The 24594-nt window shown below is 41.2% G+C and overlaps 1 protein-coding gene across 4 annotated transcripts in view; it reads right to left on the bottom strand.

The window, feature by feature from the left end:
* Window positions 1-23424, bottom strand: part of P2RY8 (P2Y receptor family member 8) — a 52736-nt gene extending 29312 nt beyond the window's left edge. Inside the window, exons 1-2 of one of the 4 annotated variants that reach the window (XM_051806989.1) lie at window positions 23343-23424; window positions 22836-22890 (exon numbers count right to left, since the gene is read on the bottom strand). The gene's annotated coding sequence lies outside the window, so the exon portion shown is untranslated. Of the gene's footprint in view, window positions 1-1366; window positions 1409-22835; window positions 22918-23342 lie in introns of those variants that run through there. The other 3 variants (XM_051806988.1, XM_051806987.1, XM_051806990.1) reach the window with 3 other exon arrangements.
* Between the last annotated feature and the right edge of the window lie 1170 nt (window positions 23425-24594).

Genomic DNA, 24594 nt, shown 5'->3' with positions numbered 1-24594 from the left:
TAGCCTCTTCCCTAGCAGAACAGTGGCATGCTTTCTAGTTATGTCTAAACTGAAATACAGCTGTTTGCAAGGGAAGACCTGGGTTTCTTGATCAGATTGCCTGCACTAGGGAGCTGTAAATACCAGGGCACAAATATGGTATGTCAACTGGGATTCATCTGAGTTCCCCACCTGTAAAAGCAGTGACAAAGCTTCCAGTGGCTCATTGAGTCTGTTAAGGGTGAAATTCATCTGAGAGGTCCAAGTGCTACCGCAGCAGCAATCTCACAAGTACAGTGGAAGTGATTTAGAAATGATGGATCGAAATTATGTGTCTGAATCAAACAAATGCTTTAAAAAATCCTAACTAGATTCTCCCAATCACTATGTATAAAATCCAGAAAATGTTTATACCAGACATTCAAGGAGCCAATATCCAAACACTAAAACTGATTATAAGCAAAGACTTAAAAAAACCCAAAAATGCCAAAAATCTGCATATCCAGTGTATGACTTCAACCAGGGACCAGCACAGCACACACAATTTCACTTTCTGTATGGAGACCTAGTGACAGAACATTATTACAATAACTGCCCCACAGATGGCTATTTTATACTTGTTTCTGATCTATTAGAAAACAAAACTTCACACAAATAGTCTCTTTCCCTATGTATTAAGAGATAACAAATGCAGTATGCAAGAGTGCAGTGTTATGAGACTTCCTTCTGGTGCCTGTCTGTCTGAGTTCAGTTGTTATGCATCCAAATATCCCAAGGAAATTATATCACTTTATGATATGGTTCCACAGTCACTTCTGAGTGTATGTTTGGTTACTGAAACCTCAGGAACAGTCTCAGGATGAATACAGTACATGACTACAATAGCTAAAGATAAATATCGGGTTCAGATTTACAAATAAAACTGGTCCAGAATTATCTGGCGCTTTTTTTTCTATTTTTTTTCTGCCCCAATATGGAAAAGACACACTATGATTTTTACTACCTCCCTCACTAAAGCTAATTATGCACTTAAACTCCTTTATTTTGATAGTGGTTTGTGCAGTGTGAACTCCTTAAAACTAGTGGTAAGAGTTTTCTTTCTCTTATACTGCAGTATTGCTGTAATAATTCTGACTTCTAAATATGTGCAACATAATTTCTTAATTATCATTGCTCTATTATTAAGCCAAACAGTTCTTCCTTTTTTCCTACAGCTCACAGTCATCTTGCACAAAGACACACATGTATTTCTTGGATTGCAAGGAACTTTGTTCTCCCTTCAGATGTAAATAATAAGAGGGAGAAAAAATCAGTCTTGACTGAGTCTGACTCCACTGAAAAACAATTTTGAATAAACAATGAAGAAGTGGAAAGCTGTACTCCTTACCTTGTCTGGGATGTACAGTGCACCTTGAAAGCCTCTTAAATGACAGAGAAGAATTAGAAATAGTTGAAAGTTTGTACTCATCCAACCAGAGGGCTCAGGAAATGACTGTGTATTTTGCAACGATTAGCTCCTCCCTCACTTCTAAGTCTTCGCTTTTTCAAGTACAGCAAAAAAAATAGGTCTAATGCCATGCCCTACACATGATTTCTGTTTCACACTAAGAATATGCCAGTGGCCAGAGGAGATGACCCTGATCACCTCCATGGAAGAGAAAAATTGCAGTGTCTTCTGTGTAACTGTGACCAAGTACATTTTACTGTTGAGTGATGCTTATGTAATGAAGTGTAGAAATGATTAACGGGTTTCGCTTCTAACTCTCATTTATAGAAGAGGCTTAGACCAATATTGTCAACATGATTTCAGAGTTGTGGTGCCCAGTAGAGCAAGGTAAAAAAAAACAAGGCTATTTAAAGGAGTGGCATCCCTTGCAATCTGGACAGGCATTTGATATATGGTATATGATACTTTTACACACAGTGGGTCTCTAGGTGAAAGTCAGGAGCCCCGGAGCATCAGGGTTAGGTCCTCTGTGCATAAAACCCCTTTTGTGCCTAAAAATCTGTTTCTCTTGCCTGAATGTACCTGTTCAACTAAAAGGCACTTATGACACTGATCATTATGTAAAACTGTTCACCTGAAAGCTATTAAAGGCCAGTTCCCCACAAGACCACAGGCAGGAGCATAGGTTGCCTTTGGGGAGTGGGCTCCAACACACTGAACCCAAGGTGGCACCAGGTCTTCTGAGTCTATGAGAGACCTCATATTTGGGTTTTCTGAGACAGCAATGGGGTTGTCTCACCTAGCTCTGGGCATTTGCACTGCAGATGTCTACACCAGAGCTACCCATTCAAGGCACTTTTGAATGCAGGTGAGGGAGAGAAACTGACCTGTGCAACCTTCCTTATCTGTGAGTTTTAACATCCAAGTGTTCCTTTTGCTATATAGATATATGCTTCTGTAATTTTTTTATGCAATCAAGACTCTATAAAAACTACAAACAAAATCCTTATTCTCTTGAAGTCATTTTTTCTAGTAATCAATTCCAGTAATAATGACTCCAGAGGCATGCTCCTGTGAGACACTGATGAGAGTGGTCTGCACCTGAACTTCTACCTTTCACAGTCTACCACAATAATAATGAGGATACTCAAGATCCTTGGTTTAAGCAGGTGCTTAGTTGCTTTTTTGGAATGGAGGCCAAAACATTAGGATGATTCCTCAAACTACAGCTATTTATGATATAGCTTCATATGCAGAAACATCAGGGCATTTTATAATAAGCATGGTTGCAGGACAGAGACTCAAGTTCTTGCATTGAAACCTCTCACTTCCACATAGAAAATTGAACCAACTGTCAGACTTCTTACCATGAGCTCACAGGTAAACAGGAAGGAGTTTCAGTCTCAGTCTCAAAGAGTGCAAAATATATTGAATCAGACCTCCTAAAAACTAATGGGATTTGGTTCGCTTCCTAATTCGTTCTTTTTTTTTAACAATATTCTTTCAGTTTAAATATGGAAGGTTAGAAGTAGAGTGCTTTTTTTCTTATTCTTTGATCCTTAAGGCTACAAATAGTTAAAATTTCACAACTTTTAATTCACTATCATTTTAAAGAAGCTATTACCTCTAAAACTGTGGAAAGAAACTTTCAGAATGAAAAAAATTAGCATTTACTTTTGATAAAAAATGTGACATTTTAAAATCCTGGAGTATTATATGATAAAGTATATGCAGTAATTAATGCTGTGGTACAATATACTGTTGTATATCATATTATAATTAAAAGAAAATTATCTAGTAATTAAAAATAATAATTACTACTACCTGGTAATCAATTTGATGGCACTCAGTTGTTCATGTTAAAATTTCTTTAGAAAGCATTTAGGTGCTAAGAAAACATCCCTCTGAAGACTAGTCATGTCTTTCAGAATGACTATGAGCAATGGTGTGAATTTTTACAGATGAGTTTCCTCTGAGTGAAGTTCTAGCCCTCTGTAAGTCCACACTCAGCTTCTTATTGAGCTCAATAGGGACAGGAGTTCACCTTTATAGTCTTCCCTGGAGCTATCTCAAGCAGTCTATGAGAATTTGGGTCACTGCCTTTGTTGGTAAGAATCTGCATGACTGTATTCTCCTGGGAGACAGGGACACGACTTTTTTTTAAGACACTTGAGACTAGTCTGGTGATATTTTAGACTTTTTTTTAAGTGATGTTAGAAAGCTCCTCGGTATCTCTCCAGTGCAGAGATCTTCCTCTAGGGTCAATCTGCACCAGCCTTGAGGGTGACCTGAATGTGGCTCTGGTTCCTGGAGCTCAGAGGAAGCAGATGCAGATGGGGATTTGATTTGCACAAGGCCCTGAGGGCTCCCCAGCCTCAGGACATACCAACCCTTTGCATAAAAGTAGAGATGAGTGTCCTGGTTATGCCCCAGAACCAAACTGTCTCATGACTTTCAGCCTTTTAACATCTCCTCTCCCTCCAAACACACTCACACATGCCCCTTGGTTTCTATACAAAACAGGAGGCATTTTGCAAAACAGACTCCTGGCATGTATTTTTCTTGCAGCCTGAGCAAGGGTTCCTGTGCTGTATGAAGGCAAAGTAGGAACAGGTGAGACCTTATTGCAAGCATGGGGTGAGAAGAAGTCTGGGAAGGAAGAGAGGGAGAGTGATGGCGGGTGGCAGAGAGGAGTTAATATTCTTGATGTGCAAGGGGGATGAAGAAGCAAGAGAGCAGGGAAAAAGGGAAAGAGCCCTTAAGTAGGATGAAACCTGCAAATCTGGAATAACAGGGCTCATCAGATGCACTGTGGCATGCATCAGAGTGCAAGTTCAGATGCAGCATTTGTCTTTCCTGTTCTATGTTGTACAAAATACTGAACTACCCTCTGTGCAGAATGAATCTGCAGTCTGGTGACTAGTGACTGTTCCTGGGAGGGAAGGGATGCTTATATTGAGAACCAACAGACACCTCAGTTTCCTGCAGCTGAAACTAAAACCCACTTTGTGAAGCACCAGAGCTCTGCCTCCAGGTCTATGAATGCCACCTACAGCATTCCCTGTGAACCTAGTACCGACATTTTTAGAAAGAATAATCCCATGTACTTGGGATGAAACTAAAAAATTAATTGTCACAAAACAAAGTTATTTCTTTATTCACTGAAAACTATTGAAATTTACATCCCTGATCCTCAGCATGTTGGGGTTTTTAAGGTTTTAATCGCTCTGTCGTTGCCGTTTTGATCACTGCCTCCATTGCAGCAGTTCACAAGCTGACTCCGAATAAATCCACCTGCACAGCACGAAACAGCCAGTGCCTTAGCTTGAATTGACTCAGCTTTGAGAAAACCAATAACTCCTGTTGAAATTGTTTAGACAACTGCATGTTTGCTGACTGATTGCTGGCCTGACTAAACCCTACAAGGCAGATTTCAGTTTGATAATCCTGATAGTCAGACTTTAAAAGCGACTTCCGCTTGCTACTTTTATTTCAGGGTATGATTCCCACGTAAGTGCGTTTCCCCTCATTTTTCAGTCAGTGTAAAGGGACAATTATTAGTAGGAGAAGAAAAAATAAGGAAAAAAAAATAGTGCAGGGATCAGAATTTCTGTGGGAGAAGTGTTGGGAGGAGGCAGGATCCAGACCTTGATCTATCAGGTTACTACATTTTGCAGGGGGAGCTTTGTCCCAAACAGAGAAAAGCAGAGTGATCAGAAGCACAGGCAATTTGAGTTGAAAGAAAATGCACTCAGTTGTTTCCATTCTCCAGGCACCTGTTTGATCTGGGCCTCTGAGATTAGATAGATGTGGCCAAACACCCATTTCTCTGAAGTCCTTCCAAAAAGTGAATCAGCTCAAAAGAGAAATCTATGTGGTTCTGCAGAAAGCAGTGGTCCCTCTCCAGTCTTATGATCGAAACAACTTAGTGTTACCCCAGAACTGAACTCTTGCTTGATCCTCTGCCTCCTAGTTCCTAGGAGATGCTAGGAACCACTTCAACCACATTTTCCCCAAAGCAGACATATTATTGGTTCTAAGTTTCTGGGAGCATATCTTGAAACACAGAGGGATTGACCCATTGAAATCAGTATGGACAAGGCTTTGTTCCAGAACTGTGTTACTAGGGACATATAGGTCCCAGCAAAACTTCTGCTGATGGTCATAGAATCATAAAATCATCGTTGAATGTTAGAATAGTTTGGATTGGAAGGGATCTTTAAAGATCATCTAGTTTCAGTCCCCCTGCAATGATCAGGGACATCTTCAACTAGATCAGGTTGCTCAGACCCCCATCCAATCTGACCTTGAATGCTTCCAGGGAGGAGGAATCTACCACCTCTCTGGGCAACCTGTTCCAGTGTTTCACCACCTTCATTGTAAAAAAATTCTACCTTACATGTAATCTAGATTGACCTTCTTTTAGTTTAAAAACATTACTCTTTGCCCTATCGCAACAGATCCTGATGAAAAGTCTGGCCCTATCTTCTTATAAGTCCCTTTTAGGTACTGGAAGGTGCTACAAGGTCTCCCCGGAGCCTTCTCTTCTCCAGGCTGAACAACCCCGACTCTCTCAGCCTTTCTCCACTGGAGAGGTGCTTCAGCCCTCTGATCATCTTCATGGCCCATCTTAGGACACATTCCAATAGACCCACGTCTTTTCTGTGTGGAGGGCTCCAGAGCTGGAAGCAGTATTCTAGATGGGATTTCATGAGAGCAGAGTAGAGGGGCAGAATCACCTCCCTCGACCTGCTGGCCACACTGCTTTTGATGCAGCCCAGGATACAATTGGCTTTCTGGGCTGGAAGCGCACATTTGCCAGCTCATGTCCAGCTTGTCATCCATCAGTACCCCAAGTCCTTCTCTGCAGGGCTGCTCTCAATTCCTTCATCCTCCAGCCTGGATTGATACTGGGAGTTGCCCTGACCCAGGTGCAGCACCTTGAATTGGGCCTTGTTGAACATGGTAACATTTCCATGGGCTGACTTCACGAGCTTGTCCAGGCCCTTTTAGATGGCATCATCCAGTTGTATCAACTGGACCACTCAGCTTGGTGTCTTCTGCAAAGCTACCGAGGGTGCACTCGATCCCTTTGTCTGTGTCATTAATGAAGATATTAAATAGGGTCCCAATACAGGCCCCTGATGGACACCACTTGTCACTGATGTCCCTTGGGACTTGGAGCCATTAACCACTACCCTCTGGATGTGACCATCCAACAGTTCCTCTTCCATCAAGCAGTCAACCCATTGAATCCATCTCTCTTCAACTAAGAGAGAAAGGATGTCAAGAGGGACCACATCAAAGGCCTTACAGAAGTCCAGACAGACAATATCTCTTCCTTTGTCCACTGATACAGTCACTCCATTGTTGAAGGCCACTTGGTTTAGTCAGGCAGGATTTTCCTTTGGTGAAGCTGTGGTGGCTGTCCTGAACCACCTCCCTGTCTTTCATGTGCCTTAGCATAGCTGTCGGGAAGATCTGTTCCATGATCCAGGTTGGTAGTTCCCAGGGTCCTCCTTTCTTCCATTCTTAAAGATAGGTACAATGTTTTCCCTTTTTCCAGTTACCAGGAAATTCACCTGTCATGACTTTATGAATATCATGGAGAGTGGCTTGGCAACTACATCACCCTCAGGACTCTGGAATGACTCTCATCAGGTCCCATAGACATGCACAGTCAGGTTCCTCAGTTGGTCACAAACCAGATCTCTTACAGTGGGAAGCACTTTGTTCCCCTAGTTCTCAGTCATCAAGGTTGTTTGGCCACCTTAGTCACAAGGCTTGTTTCCTTCCACACCTCAGCAGCAAACCCAGACACTTCAGTGCCTGGTGAGCAGACTGGCAGGAAACCAATGCTTCCTGTCTTCCTGTTCCCTGATTAAGCAAGCTCATGAATGTAACACAAAATGAGTTGGGTTAGAAGGAACCTTTAAAGATCACCTAGTCCAACCCCAAATGAAGGATATGCAAGTGGAAAAGCTTTTCTTTAAACTTCCCAGCTTCCTAGATCCTTGTAACCACTCTGTCTAACTCTTAGACAAAACAGGCAGGAAAATAGTGAGCTCCTGCAAAAGTCAGTGCTTAGGGAAGCAAAGTATTTTCTGTGGTAAAAAAAAAATATTTTTAATGCTTTGGTTTTCTTTTTGTATTTTCTTCTGTCAACTAGTGTTTCAGTTTTGTTTTGCAGCTGTTTGAAATATGGGTTTTTTGGGGTTTGTTGCCCAGATGTAGAATGTGACAAATTGGAATATGCCTGGTAGATGCTTCAGAGCAGACATCTGCTCTAGAGAGGGTGCTGAAAAACAAGGCTGTGGCTGTCATACACAGGATGGTGGGAACCCTGTAGATTTTGGTTGGGCTTTTTTTTTCCCTCTGTCCCCTTCTTTCATCATGCATCTGCCTGGGAAATGTATTCGCCCATGTTTGGGTAAGCAGATGCTGTCAAGTCTTGACAGACACCATAAATTCCTTGAAGACACATCTACTTATACCCCCAAGAAAAGGGGTACAAGACACCAACCTGCCTACTGAACAAGAAGGGAAAAAAACAGGTTGAAGAGTTATCAGCTGGTCAGCATCAGAAATTCCACCAATTGAGGCAGGGTGTTTGTCATCCTGGCCTTTAAGGGGACTCAGGATTAAGTCCAGCAGAGAAGTGGGAGGACCTTTCCTTTTTTTTTCTTTTTTTAACTGTTAAAAGGTTGTTTTTCAGACGTTGTATAAGACATCCTATTTGTCTCTAACTTCTCTGATTACAAACGGATTACAGGAAGGAAACACTCCACCCAGTTTCTTAATTTATCATGCACCATTGCTTAAAGGTGTCATCCGTGTCTCAACAGAAATCTGTTTTCACCCTTTCTTTTTAAGAAAAAGAAAAGAGGAAAATAAAAAAAGCAGATGATCTTGGTGCTCATTAATTATTTATTCAGTGCCTGTTACACCCAGAAAAGCTTTTGATTTTTCCAGACACATATTTGCTAAGAAATATTTCCAGCAATATACAAAACCATTTAGTGGTGAAAGGGAATGGGGTGTGTAAGAGAGAGGTTGGGTGGTGCATATTTCCAGAGGGCTCTGTATTGTAGCTTAAATCAAGAACCTGGATTCTATTCTTATGATATAAGCATCAGTCAGTACTTCTAGTCTTTAATTTATATGAATAATTTATTCATAAATTATTAATTTAGTCTTTAATTATTTCATCAGATAAAAAGAGTGAGGGTCAAATTGTATTCTCAGCTCTGCTAAGGTGCACGTAAAACCATGGCAACTCCTGGAATGAGTCCAGTATTCCTGACATCCTCACAGGGCTACAGCTTTGCTTCTGACATCCTCATTACCTTTGCTTGCAAAGCTACGCGTGCAAAATGCTCCCACTCAGGGCAGGCCATGTACTTCGAGGTGACTCAGCCTTACATCTGCTCATGAATGGCTTTAGGGATAGAAAGGCAGTGGGGAGGGGAAAGAAGCAAGGAAGTAAGCAGCATGGTTTGGGAAGCCTTTATAGGAGTGCCCAAGCAGCTACAGAAGAGTCGTTCAGGGTGCTTGCTGTGACAGCTGTCCTCTTAGCTGCAGGTTTCCAGTGGAGTGGCACCCTCACATGCACACATCCTGTCTTGGGTGCCCACAGTTCTCCAGACATGGCTCAGCTTGGGCTCCCACAGGGCACAGTTGAGGTCCATGGCGCTGTTTGTGTGGCTGATATTCACTGGCAGCAGACGTAGACCTAGGGCCAAACTTGGAGCAGCAGGTAAGGCCAGTGCCTGGTGAGAGGAGAGATGCAAAGCACCAGGTTGATTTTCCACTATGTCCGTCTTTGCCATACACTTCAGATATTGGGGGCTGCATAACATGATGGGCCAAGCCCGGAAATGGCTGATAAAAGCACTGAGACCATTAGCAAATGTACATACAATGTGTTAACGCTGAATGTATCAACGATGCAAATACTGATTGCAAAGAGGAAGCTAATTTACATAGACAGACTAAAGTTAATCTGTGGGGTTTTGCCATTCAGTTTTTAACTGCAGGCTCTGTCAACTCATCTGCACTTACCCTTGACCAAGGCAACAATGAATTTTGCTCTCAGTCCAGATATTTCTTTGCTGCATGACTAAATGTTTATTGTATTGTCCTCAGTCATTTCCTTTCGCAATGCAAAAGGGAAAGAAGCTTTAAAAGAATCTTTTTAAGCCCAAGAAATGTAGTCCAGCAGGGTACTGGCCCCCCTCACTAAATGTACACCTTGCGTTTCTAATTCAGAAACATTCATATGCTGGAGTATGCTGATGCCAAGGAAGATCAGTTCCTTTTCTACTATTCACACTGAGCTGTATTTAGTGCCAATTACTGTATCCCAATAAGTTGCAATCATATTCTGGCAGAGAGCAGCTTACCACAGCAGAGGCTGTGGTTTTTGAAATCTGAGTTCTAAAACAGTAGACTTTTCAGGTCCCAGATAAAACTGTAATGTGTATCTATTCCAGATTAAATATATTTTCAGTTCTGCAATTCTTCTCTCAGGAAGTTCTTGGCATATCTTCATTTTCATTGCATGTCTCAGGAATGTATCTGCAGATCTTAATTTGTGCCTTTTGTTGAAACTCTTTGCAGCACAATAATAACAACAATAGGATCAAAGCGGAGACTGTTTAATACCAGCAAAAGCTTATATAACCCCAAACAAACTCTTCAGTTTGGCAATATAGGCTAGCTGGATTACTGTTATCACTGTTTCAGGCATATAGCACATCATAAAAATCTTACACAAAACGAAGTTGAAAGCACCAGTGTGCTTTTTGGTTTCCCCAAATTGTTTACAAGGGGAAGTGAAAAGTTTCCAGTAAGAAGTTTTTGAATAATTGTGATGCCATTGCTAGTGAGCTGGGAGAGAGCCCAGAGACTTGTGACCCAAAACAGCATCTCTAACATAAGCAGTGTTTCATAAGAAAAACATAGTTCAGGTTAACAAACATCAAAGTGAGCTGCTGTCTGTCATTCCTGCACTGAAAAGTGAAATGTGTCTTCCTAAATGAAAGAAAAGAGTTGAAGAAAATACACACCAGAGGAGCAGTTCTGAATATCTCAAATGGTTGTAACATCAAGTTACCAGTTCCTGGGCAGAGCCTGAGGCTGCTGTGTGTGGCTTGAGCCGGAGTATCACCTCCTTCTGCAGAAGGCAACACCCACAGGACAATAAAGAGAGGGGCCAAGTAGCCGGCTCTTTCCAGGGAACAGCAGGCAGCTTAGGCTCTCATGCTACACATGTACAGCTGCTGGTCACTTTAAGGGGGAGTTTCACTGAGGGAACCCAAGGTAACAGGGGACCTGTCAGAACCCTAGGCTGATGGGGCAATGAGCAAGCAGAGGGCTGTCAGGGCAGTGTGCAGCTTTTGCTCTTGGGCATCTCTCCTGTTTTGGTAACTAATGCTGCCACAGTGGTAGGAGGGATTTGGTGATCTATACTCAAATTGCTTTTCTAGGTAAGAATAGAAGCCCTCTTTTTTATATGAAAGAAGGCCAGATGAGTAAAGAATAAACCCATTTCATTTCTTTTTAAAATGTATATAATATATATTTTTAAGAAGCAAGTTCTCTTGCAGATTAGAAACCTTTTAACTTCTTTATTTTCATCTCAGAAAATAATATGCATTTGTATCCATAAATAATTTTTTTAAGTTATTTTCTACAATATTTAATATGTCTCCTAGTTGTAATAGCAATTTAGATATTTGTATATAATGAATCGTGACAGGTTATTCTCTTAGGCACTCTGAATAGATGTTCCAATAAATAAATGTTTCCATTAATGTGTGTTTTTACCCCCATTCAAATATTATTTCACTCTCTGGTGGGGAAGCACCAACACAGGTTCTGGGAATACCTTTTGCAGCACCTGCCTTGCTCTATGCTAGAAGTGTTATTCTCAAGATCAGAGATGGGCAATCAACCTAAAGACAACCTCTGCTTTTACACTGCTCAGCAGCTCATTTCCTGTGATTCCAATCACCGTGAAGGTGTGCGGGGCTCACTCGCTGCTCCTTAACTCACAGTTTGCCACAGCAGCAACTGGAGGAGAAAGGTGAGAGGAATCTGGAGGTTGAAAAGCACCATCCCTGTGTAGTGCAGTGAAGGTCCCTCCATCCTCCCTGTGTATTATGTGAGGTTTCACTTCTGTCATCCATCCTCCAAAGAGGACCCACACTCCATCTCAGAAATTCTAATTTTCACCTGCCACGGCTCCTGCTGCTGCAAAGTTAGTGAGATGTGGAGCAAGTCTTGGGCCAGCATGAGAGGAGACAGGTAACAGGCTTCCTGGTGACTTCTGCCATGATGCTGAGCTCCTGAAGCCATGAACACAGGTGTCCTCAACTATTGGACACCACAGTACAAGAAAGATATAAAGCTATTTTAAAGCAGCCAGAGGAAGGCTTTGAAGACAATGAAGGGTCTAGACGGGAAGCTGTATGAGGAGTAGCTGAGGTCACTTGGCTTGTTCAGCCTGGAGAAGAGAAGACTCAGGAGAGACCTCATTGTAGTCTACAACTTCCTTGTGAGGGACAGTGGAGGGACAGGCACTGACCTCTTCTCTCTGTTGACCAGTGATAGGACCCAAGGGGACTGCATGAAGCTATGTCAGGGGAGATTATGTTAGATATTAGGAAAAGGTTCTGCACCCAGAGGGTGGTTGGGCACTGGAACAGGTGCCCCAGGGAAGTGGTCACAGCACCGAACCTGCCAGAGTTCAAGAAGACAATGCTCTCAGGCACATGGTGTGATTCCAGGGCCTGTACTGTGCAAGTCCAGGAGTTGCACTTCAGTGATTCTTGTGGACCCTTTCCAATTTAGGATATTCTGTGATACTGTGATTCCATGATTTGATTCACACCAAAATTCTCCAGCAGGCCATGTGCTGTCACAGGCAAACATTACTGGCCTGATGGCAGCAGCTAAATATCAGCTTGAAATCCCTTCACTTTCCACTGAAGGTGAGGAAGCACTGAGTGGGACTCACAGCTCCTTGACAGCAGCAAGTGTGGGGGCTTTTACTCTAGTTGCAGTAAAATACACTTGTGAGTGAGGAAATGAATCTGATGACCCTTGCAGGAAGGCCCCAGCATATTTTTTGTAGCTCTAATGGAGACATGGAAAGCAGCAATAGCTACCCCAATTAAGGTGGACAAGCTGCTGGGCCCCTGTGAGCTGCTTCTTCTCCTACATGGTAAGGACTTCCTTGGGGAAGCTGGATCCAGTGGCAGAGAAACAAGCCTGTTTGGCTGATTGGGAGCAAAAATTTAGCCCAAAAGCATCTGCAGCAGCATTTTTCATGGTCCTTGCTGTCCAATTCAGAACTGAACAAACTCCTAAGAAGCAGGTAGAAGCCAAATGAAGAAAAGGCAGAAAAATTAAATAATATTTTCCAGGAATTCTTTGTTTCCTATGTAGTCAGGCACTATGGCTTTGTGAAAAGAAAAGACCTCTTCAAGGAAGCAAACTTTTCTTTGGGTTTGATTTCTTTTTCAACATGTAATGTTGAAGTATCTTTAATCTTAATTTCAGATCTTGATGGGAAATTTAAGAATTTTGATTTTTGAACTTACAGTAGATGCTAGACAGCAAGTAAATTTTCAAGTCTCTGACCACATGTAACCTTCCAGAAGACCAAAATATTTTGTTTCCCCAGTTGCCACAGGATAAGCCAGTTTATACTGGATTTTCTATCCTGCAGATTCCTCCTGCTCCACCTCAGATATTGGGGGATATTATTCACCTTCCTTCTCAGCTCCCACACACAGAGATGAGGGGCTGCATTAGCTTTTATTAATATGTGGTGATCTGTCTGTAATCTCTGATTCTAGAAACATAACTGCAAATGTGAGAGGCTGAGTCTTTAATGAGCCCGTGGCTGTGGATGATAAGGAATACTTTCTGCAGGTTTCAGCTCCATCTATTGTTTTTTGTAACAATGGAGAAAAATGAAATGTGTTTTTGAAATCAGCAATTTTATGACACATTTAGTTTGCATTCCTTAATGAGAAAGCATTAGGGATACCAAAACTTAAAAAGGAGAAAGAATATGAACAAATGGGATAAAAAAATAAAGTTAGTACATCGCTAATTGCTGCTCACTGAGCTACACTGAATGAAACTAAATTTAATTGTTTGGTAGCCTAATTTTCTTCATCACACATGTATAAGACTCGATTGGCACCACCTTCCTCCCCCATATGAAAACATATACCTTCAGGATCATGAAACCCTGAAACCTTGCTCCCAGCTGCAGCAAGATCCTCCTCCCCTGAAGAACTCCCCAGCTTTCCACTTTTGAGAAGAGCTGTGTTGTCCTTTCCATACAGCAACAGCTGGCACCACAAACATCCTCCTGCTCCTGCCAGAACAAGGCAGGAGCAAACAACTGCTGTCCAAGGAAAGGGAAGAGACGCGGCAGGAGGGACAGCCAACCCAGACGCTATTCCAAGTGTTTGCAATGCTCCTTTGTTGTTGGTCAGCTTCAGGAAAATCAAATAAGATGACTTCAAAGTTTTTGCTTTTTATCCAGCTTCCTTCCCTTCAGCAGGCTCTGGATGTAATGTGGGACTCTGCCCCTTGAAATACATTTTCAAAGTGCTACAGGGAACACACTGACCCCTGGACCCAGTGCAGTGTGCCTCTCTCAGGGCAGCTGAGACTGCAACTTGGGGAGCCTGAGAGGTCTTCAAGGACCTATCCCTGCCCTGCTTTGACTGCCAGATGCAAGAGAAACTAGAAAGCTTTGATCATCAGCTGGGACCTGCCACCCCTTGGCAAAAAATTAAATCTCCTTTCTAGAAGTGCCTATCACTCCCCAGTTGTCATTTTTAAGTCAGACACATTTTTGACTGTTTAATTTACATGAGCTGAATCCCATCTCTGTGACTTAATCCAGAAAGGAAAGTCTTAACTCATAGGTATTTTAATGAGTTAAACTCATTGCTGTCATTACTGAGCATACATCCAACATGTAGCTTCTCAAAACAGGGCTTGGTATACTTAATATATGAAAATAAACTATTTTAGAGTGAAGCTTAGATAAAATCTGATAACAGATGAGGATCAAAGTGATTTTCTCCCCCTCCCCCCATTTCTCATAAAGTGATATGTGCGACATTGCTGTGGGTGTACAGGTTAGAGCAATTGAAAGATGAGTCTAAGTTAGTATCAGTTGGTGCAACTGATGCTCTAGCAGATTAAGTCTAGAATCATAGAATCATAGAACAGAGTTGGAAAAGACCTCTGAGATCATCAAGTCCAACCCTTGATCCAACACTGCCGTGGTTACTAGACCATGGCACTAAGTGCCACACCCAATCTCAAAATCCTCCAGGGACAGTGAATCCACCACCTCCCTGGGCAGCCCATTCCAATGTCTGATTACTCTCTCTGTAAAGAATTTCTTCCTAATATCCAATCTAAGCCTCCCCTGGCAGAGCTTAAGACTGTAAACCAGAATATTGCTAGCTATGCATACAAATCTTTCAAATTAAATGTGGGAGAATTAGAAAATGGGACCAGAAAGTAGCACGGTACTTTTATTCCTTCACACTTTTACCTGGAGGTAAAAGACCTGCCAGTCTCATGCATCTAGAAATCCTAAATGTAGTAAGTACTAAGATATTGTTTTAAACATCAGATTATTTCTTAAATAATGGGTTGTCATTCACTGAGATACCTATCTTCAAACCTTTTTCTGTTGCTATGGGGATGAAAAGCTTTCTCTTAAAAGCAAGAAAAGATGAAGAAGAAAGTTAAAGTTATAATTAATAGGAAACAATCAATACAATGAAAAAAAGGATCTGAGGTGATCTGGAGTTGAACAAAAAGCAGTTTCATTTAACCACAAAAAAAAATCCCTCCAGGGAAAAGAGAAAAATCCAGCATCATCAGCTATTTTGAATATGACCAGGTGCAAGAGTCTCTGGCACATCGCGCTGCTTGTGCAAGATGTGGGTGAATCCTTCTCTGAAGGATACTGTTGCAGCTGCAGCAACAGGAGATGTAGGTTGCTAGCTAAATGTTTCCAGGAAAAGCCAAAGGAAACTGAGCATTCATTAAATGTAAAATTACATTTTAAAAAGTAGTTTGGAATGTCAAATTGTGGAAACTTGGAGATAATAGCATGAAAACCACTCTGCCTCTGCACAAACATTGTGAGGAAGTTTGTTTTTAAGTACATAACCATATTCCCCCTTTTCCCTTCTCCATCTGCCTCAGTCAGAGGGTGGTACTGCTAGGCTACCTTGGCTCTACTTGTCTGTATGGATGTAAAGGACTTCTAATGCCAATCATACATGCTATAAAACCAAGTTTTCTTGATAATGTTCATTGAAGCAGGAGCTGCATTCCCAGCCCTACAACACGATTCCTTTTGTATCTGCACACAAAACTAGGCACTGTTCTGGCTCAGTATCTATAGATAACCAGACTCAAACATTTGTAAGGGGAGAAGCCTGGGGTACACTTGACCTCACCTGTGTCCCAGCCTTCTGAAACCTGGTGAAGGGAGGGACACTGGGATAGGCTTGGAGATTGAGCTACACCTGTGGCTGACCATGGACGGGTGTGTAGGTGCATCTGGGGTTGAGTGCAAGTCCAGTTGTAGACAAAATGAAAAAACTTGCCCAGGAACTGCCATCACACATCTAGGGCTTGGAACATGTAGTGATGAGCAGCTACCCACCAGGTGGTGCCATGCAAGCATAAGAATTACTGTCACTGGTTTACTGTAGTACCTCTAGCCAGAACCTCGTGCTCCTCCAAACTCTGTAGAAATCTGAGTTATTCCACAGATAAGCCTTCTTTTTTTTTTTTTTTTTTTTAGCAGAAATCAGCCCTAAGAAATAATTCTTGCAACTCTTTTTCTACCCTGCTCTTTAGAGTTTTATTTTATTTTTCAAGAAACAATATAAAATAAACACAAAGAAAAGAACATGAAAGAAATTATTCATATGATTAATAATATTTTGACACTATCTCTATGTACTTTTCTTTCTCTCAGCATTGAACAGACATGTATTCAGTCTTGAGATAAAAGTTTCAGTTGATGTTTGAGAGTTGAAAAACTTATGCTTATCAGCCATGCACAGAGGAAAACTGGTGTTACAATAATGAAAAATTTTTGGGTTTGGTCAGCAGATATCAAGACCGACAGAACACAGCTTGGGACGGAAATGTATAACTGCTGTCCCAGAATGGGAAGTGACCTCTGACATACTCTCTCTTCCATTTGTCCTCACAATTGCTTTTACTAGCATGGCCTGCCCTTCTTCCTCTCCTTCCCCCTCCCCCATCTTAGCAATGTTTTTTAGAAAACAAAAGGTTATCTTCAGTCCTTGGTCTTCCATCTCCTTTCTGAACATCCCGAGGAGGACTGTTTACTCATCTTTACCAAGCATTTGACTTCTTTTTGTCCCTTTTCCATTTGACTCATTCTCCCTATGGTATCCACTGCGTCCGATTTCCCATTCTGGATACAGCTGATCCTTAGGGCTGAGGCGCCAGAGGCAGCAGGAAAATCTAGCGCTTTTGGAGGCAGGAGATAAATAGGGAAACAGAGGTAGAAGGTGAGAAGGGATTCTCAATACATGTCACTTTTGGGGGGCTCTTTGGGCTGTTTGGAGATTTGATGCAAATGAGAGGAAGTGAGCTGGGAAAAAATGGCTGAATCCTTATAGTTTCACCCAGATAGCCCTGAAGTATAACTCAAAAAACTTTAAAAAAATATGTGAAAAATCTTAAAGCCCAAGAAGCAATGGCCCACAATACAGCTCTCAAAAGTTCAGTACTGCCCAGTGAACAACTTCAAAGGGAACCAGTCTAATTCACAAATGCTGCAAGGGATCAGCACTCATGCAAGGCATTGGGATAACATGAATATAGCCATTTTGAAGTAGGATCCTAAATACCCAGTTAAGGGGTGACAGAGTTTGCAGATGTTGAAAGTAATACACTTTTACCTATCTCAGGTGGGACACAGTGTCCTGGGACACAGTACCAGGCCCAGGACTCAGTGCAGATGGCTTGGCTTCTGCAAGCCAACTAGCTCTTGGCTTCACATCAGAGATCCTTGGATGAAGATGCCTGAGACTTGAGGATAGGGGGGCAAGTGCCCCCATCTCAGCTACTCAGAGAGCTCCCTCAGGTTGAGCAGGGTCATAGCAAGAGATGCTGCTGAGTCAATTTTGGATTCCTGAGGCTGAGGAAGTAGCACCTGCTGAAAACCATTGTTGCTCATTTACAGGGAATTGCTGCCAAGATAGGGCAGGAAGAACATAATGCCATAGCTTTGATATATGACTGAATTGGTAGGTTTCTGACCCCCAGGCAGAGGATTCTAACTGAAAGTTCATTCTCATATTACTGTTCTAGTGACAGTAATAAAGCACCTGAAACACCTCTGAAGAAAGGGACTTTTTTGGTCCTGACTCAGACCAGGTGCCATAAGTCTTTTCATATTAATACCATGGTTTTATGCTGATTTTATGCTGAACTTTAAACTCACAAATACAACACAAGGCAAAAAGTAGCATTTGTATTTCCTTTTGCTAGGCATTCCTCACTAGTAAGGACCAGGAGGGGTTTTTCAGATGTTTCACAGATTTTGAAAAACGGACTTTACATCACCTGTATGAGAAGGTAGGAATAAAAGAAATCCCAAACTGTAAATTATTCATTGCTTCCCTGTTCCCTCTTTGTGTTTTAGCAATGGGATCCTTGACCTGCACAACTAGCTCTTGTCTCTAAATTACAGCCTGCATGCTGATTTACTACCAAGTCAGTTTACCAATCTACAGTGGAAAACTTCATGCTATCCTTATCTCTGAGCAGCTTCACTGGCACAGAACAAGTTTCAAGCTGTTTTAAGCAAGAACACATCACAATTTAACAAGCTCAATGTTCAATCAATGTGTTTAAGGCAGAACTTATTTCCTACCATGTACGCAGAAAATGTAGTTTCCAGTGCATATACATACACGAGGCCATAGAAAGCCAAATTTATTTGCTTTCATTTTACAGCATGTCTCGGTCACAGTCTCAATCCATAAATGAAACTGCACTTACACTGTCAACAAATCTCTGTTTTCTCCCTTTATCATACCACAAGAAACAAGATGTTGTTAATTTTTACTTTGTTGTACCCATTTGAGGCTGGGCCCATCTTCCTCTGTGAAATTGCCCAAAGTAAAAGCCATTTAGGGGGGCTAGCCAGACTATACAGACCAGTTCCTAGAATCCATTAAGACTTTTCTATTGAGATGGTTTTGTCAGTGCAGCTGCTACTCCACTTAATCCAAATCACATCCCTACACTTGCCTGTGTATGGTGAGGTAGTAATAAAGCAATAAAAAAGAAAAAAGTTTCTCTGATGGGAAATCGAAAAGCCTTACATTATTCACATTAGATCTTTTACCTGTGTGTACTTTGAGCTACATCACTGCCTGGAAAGAGACTTTAGCATCTAAAACAAGTGATATGAAACTCATTTGCATGTTCATGTCAGCAATATTTTTGTCCACTGAAGAATCAAGAAGAACATTTAAACTTTGTATAGAAATACAAATAAGCCCCACTGTTATCAACTAACATTTCATTATTACAGAATCACAGAATATCCTGAGTTGGAAGGGACACACAAGGATAATCAAGTCCAACCCTTAGCCCTGTACAGGACCACCTCCTAGAGTCACACACTCTGCTTGAGAGCATTGTCTAAATGCTTCTTGAACCTGTCAGGCTTGGTGCTGTAACTACTTCCCTGAGGAACCTGTTCCAGTGCCCAACCATCCTCTGAGGGTGAAGAACCTTTTCTCACGTCCAACCTTCCCTGACACAACTTCAGGCCATTCCCTTGGGTCCTGTCACTGTTCAAACACAGAGAGGAGATCAATGCCTGCCCGTGCTCTTGGTCTAACCACTGTCTGGAGACAGAGATATTTTAAAACTGTCTCCCTTTATCCTCTCCTGAGAGCAGGAAGTCCATACCACAATGCAAGAAGTCATTATCTTTGTAGCTGTATGAAGTAAATACAAATAACGGAGATGTTCTCAATATTCAAGTCTTTTACCTGCTCCCATCTATGCTGCCTCATTACAGCTTTAGACTACTCTCTCTTCTCTACTATGGAAGTCTTTTTTTTTTACGTTTTGTTCTGAAAAGTTCAGCCACAGCCACAAAAGAACAATGTGCTTCCTAAAAAGGACTTGTGTAGAAATTAGCTTTTTTTGTTCTAAGGAAAAAAATGATGGGTGGCAGAGCGAGCCTCATTCCAGAGATGATGAGAAAGAGTTCTGAGGTTTCTGGGAAGTTCAGGCACTGTTAAAATTTGGGTTTTGTCTGAGTCAGAACAAAACCATACACACACAGATATTTTTTTTTCTTAATTTCTCATAAGCCAAAAATTTCAAGAAATTATGAAGTTTCCGCAGATGAAACATATCTTGGTGCTGCTCTTGTTCCAGGAGGTTGATGTTTCTAAAAGTTTCATGTTTATTTGGTCTAGCAAACCCTCAAGACTTTTACTGAGCCACTGAGTATGCTCATTGCCTGCTGTACAGACTAACACCTTGAAGCCTCCACTCCCAGTACAGTCTTCACAGGCCATGGTCACACTGGCCCCTGATAGACCCTAAAGCTTTTTCACACTGCTGGCCCCCTGCTCCAGGACCCCAAGAGCCCCATTTGGAACCCAGAGGCTTTGCTGATAATGCAATATGCTTCCAAGAAAACACTTTAGGGAAAACAACAGCATTTCTCAGTGATACTCACAGGAAAAAATCAGTCCTGCTCTGCTCCTGAGCCGCCATTCTCCCAGACTCCAAGTGCTGCTCCTGCCTCTGCAGCCCGGCTTGGTTCATATGGCTTTGAAAGAGCCAAGAGTATCACTGGGGTAGCTTTATGTGACCCATTTTCTTGGGAACTGCATCTGTGACCAGATCCTCACCTGTGGCCCTTGCCTGAGCTACACCACAGTCTGTGCCCAGTCTGTACCTGCTGACTATCATCTACTGCACCCACTGGATCTGCACCTGCCCCATCACTGCGGCTTTGCCAGATGGTTGCAGGGCTCTGGGCTAGCCATGATCACCAACCCTGTCTCCCTTACTAGGTGCTGATGCATTGACTCCGGTAAGGGAGGGCATAGTCCCACCAACCTCATGCCTACTCTTGGCTTCTGGCTTGGTCCTGGTGGGGCAGCCCACCCTCACAGCCCCTGTGACATCCTTATGGGACAGTGAAAGCAGAAAGGGCACTCTCTTGCTCACTTCTCAGATACTGACATTTGTGTGTATACCTGGTTTTACAGGTTCCAGTAATTTTCTAAATTAAAGGCAGGGCACAAATCTGAGAAAAGAAAAATTGGAATACAGCTACTCTGTGTATGTGTGAAGATACAAGCACTTGATCCAAAGAGCACAGCTGAATGGAAAAGGAAGTGTTTTGGACACTTCTCATTAGGACTTAACATTTCAGCAGAGGTACAAGTATCAGGCTATGACATGAACTCCCTGGCTATGGCATCATATCAAACAGAAGTGGAGAAGAAAATGTATAAAACTTCAGGCTCTGCTTTAATCCTTTAATGGGAATTTTTTTCAGATGACATCAATTTCCTTACATAAAATGTTATTCTTCTCAAAAAAGCAGTGAAAACCATTGGACTTTTTCAGTGGCTCCCTGGGGTTTATCCTAACCTGTCAAGCAATTGCCCTGTTAGGAAAACAGTGAAGGCAAAACCCAGACCTTTTCACACTAACTGTTCCACAAGAAAAACAGCTACAAAAACATCACTTCTGTACTAGACTTTCTCTGTGGAAAGAACCTTTTGCCTAGTTATAATTGATTTCTTTGTCTGAAATACTTGAAAAGGTCTGTATATTGTCAACCTAAGTATTCATAAGTTCTTGAATGCAATGAGTATGAATTCAATAATGACTTCACCAGCTTTGCACAAATGTGCAGATGCTTCTTCACAATGTCTAAAGTCACAGATGTCTGTCCAGAACAGTGAAAGCTTTCCACAGAAAAGTCCATTTTCCCCCCACATTAACCAGATGGCCATGATGTGTCAACACCAGTACACATCCCTTCCCTCTACTCCACTGTTTCTACAGCATCCACAACCCACCCACCTTCCCTCTCTCTCACCACTCCAGTTTCACTTCCCCTCTCTGCAGCTTGTTGAATGCATATGCACGTGGATGGACAAGAACAGCCCCTTCTCCCTGCAGCAAACCCACTAAGCACAAGCAAAATAAATAGAACAGCTATCTGACTTTTTGGTTTTGCTGTCACACAGTCCTCGTCCTACTCACTTCTACTGTTGTGAGCACCTTGCTCACTTTTCACACTAGCAGATCTTTGGAAAGAGATGCTGAGGAAAATGTTTCTTTATGAAGCCTAAGTGACTTCAGAAGGCAAAATCTGACTTGGGCTCTTAAATTACAAAAGAGGATCTGAATACTTCAGCCTTTTCCTGAGATGGATATATGTATGTAAAGTACTGTATAAAACACAAGTGGAATTAATTAGAAAACTGAGCAAGAGCTCAGTTAGCTAAATAAATTAACTAGATTGGTAGTTGTAACACTGAAATACTATCTTCAGAAAAGGGCTGCTGCCTTAAACAGTGAAATATTTCACACCTTTTTTTAACCACTGTCAAGCCTAAATTCCATACAGACATTTTCAAGAAAATGTGGCTTGTTACAGTACTCAGTTCAGCACAGTTTTACATAATTATAAGATCAATATAGCAATATAAAAGCACATCACTTATAATCCATGGGACTTTGGGCAATTTATAAATTAAATATTTGTCTGGGAGGTTTACTGTTCTGAAATTTGTTTCACTGATAGACTAAAACCCAGATTTAGCCTTGTATACCTCAAAAAACAATGGAAGAAATAGCAGCCACAGTTTCACAAAAAAAAATAGGGCTGAATGGAGTCTTATTTGTTCATATCCTTTCCCTATAGCAGAATCAGTCAAATTTCTAACATTAAATGTATATCTAACATCTTAGAAAGAATGATACAGAGTATAATTTTTTTAGGCATTTGTTGAAGTGCCAGCTATAAACAAGAAAAAAGAAAAAAATCTTCCAGATATGACTCTTCTTTACTCAGTCTGGAGCCTGAAGACTCCTGTCTTACCCACCCTGAACCCAGAGAATGAGCTCCCTCCTACATAAGCCCTCCAAACATTTTTCTTCTTTAAGGCTAAACAAACTCAGTCTTTTCAAACTACAAAGACTGATCAAATACTACCATGAATCAAATGCTCCTGTCAGTCAAACAGACTGTAGAAAGAGTTACTTCTGCTCCTAAGGACTTTATAAATACTAAATAAGTAAATTATTTTCTTACCTGATTTTTTAACACACATTTGGATTTCTTCAGTCTTTTCTCACTGAATGCATTTCTGCAGTAGGATGCCAATACAAACATGTTAAACTGCTGCACCTACTTCCTCTTTTCATTTCTTTTAATCACTGACAAAGCTATTTTAGAATATTTCCTAAAAGGATATATATTTTTCCCCAATTCAAAAACTCTTTTTTGCATGATGAACCCACTACTCATGGAGCGTTGTACAGCTTTTCACTCACCTTACATCACAAATGCTGGAGTTACCAACAGAGGTATTTTTCCAGAATTGACATATGGTTTGCAATGCTGAAATTCCAATGTATACCCACCTTCTCTTTACTGAAGGGGAAGTTGCAAAGAATTTTTTAAAATATTAAGTGCTATCCAAGTAGAAGATGAATATAAGTTTGAGGGAGGCAATATGTTGTCTACATATTAGCAGCCTGATCTGTCACTGTCATTCACCCATAAGAGTAATTTTCCATAGTGGAAAAAATAGGTAACCTGTCTCAATAGTGCTACTTGAGGTTAGCCACATGATGAGTCCTAAACTGCACCGAGACTCATACTCTTCAGCTGATCAGACAGATGTCCAGTGGAAGATGGCTCCAATATCACACAGGTCTCCAAATTTCTTTGATCATGCACCCTAAGTAGAAAATTTTTGAGCACAATCCCTCAACATACGTATGTTTATTTATTAAAAAGTTATACCAGTGTACTACTGAGCTAATATATTATGTACATTATAAAACTTACAAAAAATAGAAATTAAAAAGGATGAGATAAAATAAACACTATTTTAAGAACTCATATTTTAATTTTATTTGCTAATGGTACAAAAATGTATTCCTTCTGCACTCCAATGAATTGTCTTACACACTCCTTGAGGTACAAGCACCCTGTTTCAGAGACAACTGACAAAGACATCATATTAGGTAATGCCAAGAATGGCTACAGGATTCTTAGTAGACCTCTGCTGTCCTTGTAAAATCCATTTCTATGCTAAGGCTTCCTCCTAAATTATAGCTTTTTCATTTGTTTTACTCTTGCATTAAGCCAGAGAACTTGTTTGCACTAGCAGTAATGCCCCATGCTAATCATATCAGGTAAAAATCCTTCCCAACTGGTGCAAATGTCAAGATCTAGCTGGGATGATGAAAGAAATTATTACCTCAGCAATTCATTTGCCCCTAAGCAGATTGATCATTTAACATGGGCTCCTCTAAGGAAACTTCATATATTAAACAGTAGAAGATGCAGCAAAATAGATTGGGGTACTATTATACATAGCAGCTTTCTTAGTACTAGTGAAAATGAAAAAAAATTACACAGGTCCACCTTGTCTTTGTTCATGCTAATAAGAAATGCAACAACCTGAAAGCATCAGAGGTGAAAATATTCAGAAGTGAGAAGTAAGCTGGGGCTTTCCAAGAAGCAGAAGTCAGAAAGCCGGATGATTAAAGTCAGTAGATATTCAGAGTTCTTAATATAGAATCAAAACTTCAGTGCTAGTTTTATGTGTGTTACTCTTGATAACAATTAGAAATACTTGGTAAAAATAGTGTTGGTAATAATTTGCCCTAACTAATACGTTCTGAATTAGTAAAAGAAGTGTTTTGCTTGCAGATACGTCCCTCTCTCTTTCATTGGGCTAGAGTCTACGCTACAGCACTCGTGCCTAGCACTCTTCACCCCTCTGAGGTTTGGTCACTCAGCTGAAGTTACATTCAATTTTTCTGCTATTAGGCTGTTC

This window comes from Manacus candei, unplaced genomic scaffold, assembly GCF_025592945.1.
Source record: "Manacus candei isolate 608988 ecotype Guabito, Panama unplaced genomic scaffold, ASM2559294v1 h1tg000069l, whole genome shotgun sequence".
Lineage (NCBI taxonomy): Eukaryota > Metazoa > Chordata > Aves > Passeriformes > Pipridae > Manacus > Manacus candei.
The sequence above is the reverse complement of the archived record's forward strand: the minus strand, read 5'-3'. Positions and strand labels throughout refer to the sequence as shown.